Genomic DNA, 3,249 nt, shown 5'->3' with positions numbered 1-3,249 from the left:
GATGGTCTCGATCTCCTGACCTCGTGATCCACCCGTCTCGGCCTCCCTTTTTTTTTTTTTTCTAAAGGAATGTGATGTGCTTAAACCAGATCTTTTTTCTTTCTATTTGGCAGGTACATAGGTACATAACCCTATTATTTTCCTTCTCTATTTATTTCCATCTATACTTTACTACAAATACTTCCATTTGACTCCCTCCTCTGGTCTCTGTTCTATGAACCATCTAGATTATCATTCCAAATGAATATATTCGTGTTTGAGCCCTTAAATGCAAGAATATTTCCCTTCCTGGTCTCTCCAAAGCAAACAGGCTGACTAGACTCAGAACAGGACTTTAATCTAAGCTGGCAACAAGTGCTTACCTGTCCTGAATGACCTAAGCTGCAATCATCCTGGGTCACAATCATCAGAGGAACAGATATTATTTTTCTGTTACACAAAGTGGACAAAGGTTGTCTAGCTTGTGCAGAATGGATCTCTTGATAAAGCCAGAGCTCCTTGTGAACTAAGAAAAATCTCAAGAATGGACTTGTGACTGCTAAGCAAGCTCTGTGAGAGAGCTCAACCTATAATATTACAAATGGCATGGGTAAGATCAACATGAACTCATCTCTCAAATCCCCAAATCTTAGGTTTCAATGTCTCTTACAAAGTTCCAGGAGAGTTAAGCTTAGGACCGATATAAAGGAAGACTACTCCAAACTGTAGTTAGTAAATGCATGGCACTCATTATCCAGGGAAGGAATACAATCAGAATACAGGAAAAAAAATCAGGGCACATTTATGAATTGCAGAGCCATATATGAGTAAAACTGAATGGATCTTGAACTACTCATTTTCAACGCTAGTACTATGTGAAAGTCTCAGGTCTCTCTCTTAGTTCCTGGTATTCCAATTCAGTAGGTTGGAGTGGAGTTTGTATATTTTTGCAAAGCTCCCCCAAGTGATTCTGATTTATAATCAGGCTTGAGGACCACTGCTTGAATAACTTGAATAACCTTTAACCTGTTGGATAGGTCTGACCCAGCCTGGTCATCCTTACGGTCCTAATTGTCAAACTGCTTGGTTGATGAATGACAACTCAAATAGATACAGCTGGTATCCTTGCAACACGGGAACAGACTCCAGCGCAGTCATTAGACCCTGAATCTACAGATCAAATCAAGCAGTATAATAAACCTCTGGTCCCTGGCTCATTTAGAGTCCTCTCCGAGATCTCTAAGTCTTTCCCACCTTAGGGATGAATCAGCGGAGGCGTTTAAAACAAGGTGCTACTTTTGGAAGGAAATATTCAGATTTGCTTATCAGAATAAGATGCAGACTTCTTTTTTTCTTTTTCTTTTCTTTCTTTCTTTCTTTCTTTTTTTTTTTTTTTTTGAGATGGAATCTCTCTTTGTTCGCCAGGCTGGAGTGCAATGGCATGATCTTGGCTCACTGCAGTCTCCCCGTCGTGGATTCAAGCGATTTTCCTGCCTCAGCCTCCCGAGTAGCTGGGATTACAGGCATGCACCACCACGCCCAGCTAATTTTTGTATTTTTAGTACAGATGGAGTGTCCCCATATTGGTCAGGCTGGTCTTGAACTCCTGACCTCAAGTGATCCACCTGCCTCAGGCTCCCAAATTGCTGGAATTATAGGCGTGAGCCACCGCGCCCAGGCAGATGCAGACTTCTTTACATATTTCTCTCATGGCTCTTTTTGCATAATGTTTAACACAGTACTAGGAATTCATTTATTCAGTACACATTTATTGATTAAAAATTAGATACATAAGCAATACCAATAGTTTGTTTGCTGAGGATATAAATAATTAAATAAGGCAGTGATAAAACAGACCAGATGTGATCCCTAGTCTTTTAGTTACCTAATAAGCTTTCAGAAATATTGTTTTATCATAGTGGCTGGACACAGTGGAAAACTCTACCTAAGGGTCATCCTGCCCTCTTAGGAACACAACATTTAAGTTCTTTCAAAGACAGAGCTAACCTGGGGCCAAGAACAACTGTAAAAAAAAGTGCCTACCTTTTCTTCTGAAATGTACCTACAAGTGAAGGTTAAAAATGAACTTCTGGCTGGGCATGTTGGCTCACGCCTCTAATCCCAGCACTTTGGGAGGCCGAGGCGGGCAGATCACTTGAGGTCGGGAGTTCAAGACCAGCCTGAGCAACATGGAGAAACCCTGCCTCTACTAAAAGTACAAAACTAGCAGGGCATGGTGGCACATGCTTGTAATCCCAGCTACTCGGGAGGCTGAAGCAGGAGAATCGCTTGAACCTGGGAGGCGGAGGTTGCAGTGAGCCGAGATCGCACCATTGCACTCCAGCCTGGGCAACAAGATCGAAACTCCGTCTCAAGAAAAAAAAAAAAAGAACATCTGGAGAATGAGAACTATGCTATATTCATCTTTGAATTTCTGGTACCAGGTACAGTACCTTGCACATAGTAAATGTTCAGTGTTTTAAAATTTTGTGTGTGTGTGTGTGTGGCGGCGGGAGACAGAGTCTCACTCTGTCACCTAGGCTGGAGTGCAATCTCGGCTCACTGCAACTTCTGCCTCCCGGGTTCAAGCGATTCCCCTGCCTCAGCCTCCGGAGTAGCTGGGGCTACAGGCGCCTGCCACCACACGCAGCTAATTTTTTGTGTTTTAGCAGAGATGGGGTTTCACCGTGTTGCCCAGGCTGGTCTCGAACTCCTGAGCTCAGGCAATGCACCTGCCTCAGCCTCCCAAAGTGCTAGGATTACAGGCGTGAGCCACCGTGCCTGGTCCGGTGTTTTAAAATTTTAATTAATTAATTAATTAATTTTGAGACAGGGTCTGGCTCTGTCACCCAGGCTGGAGTGCAGTGGCCCCATCTTGGCACACTGTAACCTCTGCCTCCTGAGCTCAAGTGATCCTCCCACCTCAGGCTCTGAGTATCTGGGCGCTACGGGCACGTGCCACATGCCTGGCTAATTATTATTTATTTATTTATTTATTTTTTGGTAGAGATGGGGGGTCTCACCATGTTGCCTAGGCTGGTCTCGAGCTCTTGAGCTCAAGTAATCCTCCCACCTTGGCCTCCCAAACTGCAGTAATTGCAGGCATGAGCCACCACACCCAGCCTGTTCAGTGTTTTTGAATGAGTGAATGAATGAATGAAGCTGGAATCCCAGTTCTGCCACTAACTGTGTATCTTTGTACAAGTCACAGATTCTTTGTAACTTTCTTTCTTTCTTTCTTTCTTTCTTTCTTTCTTTCTTTCTTTCTTT

This window comes from Piliocolobus tephrosceles, chromosome 6 (assembly GCF_002776525.5).
Source record: "Piliocolobus tephrosceles isolate RC106 chromosome 6, ASM277652v3, whole genome shotgun sequence".
Taxonomy (NCBI): domain Eukaryota; kingdom Metazoa; phylum Chordata; class Mammalia; order Primates; family Cercopithecidae; genus Piliocolobus; species Piliocolobus tephrosceles.
The sequence above is the reverse complement of the archived record's forward strand: the minus strand, read 5'-3'. Positions refer to the sequence as shown.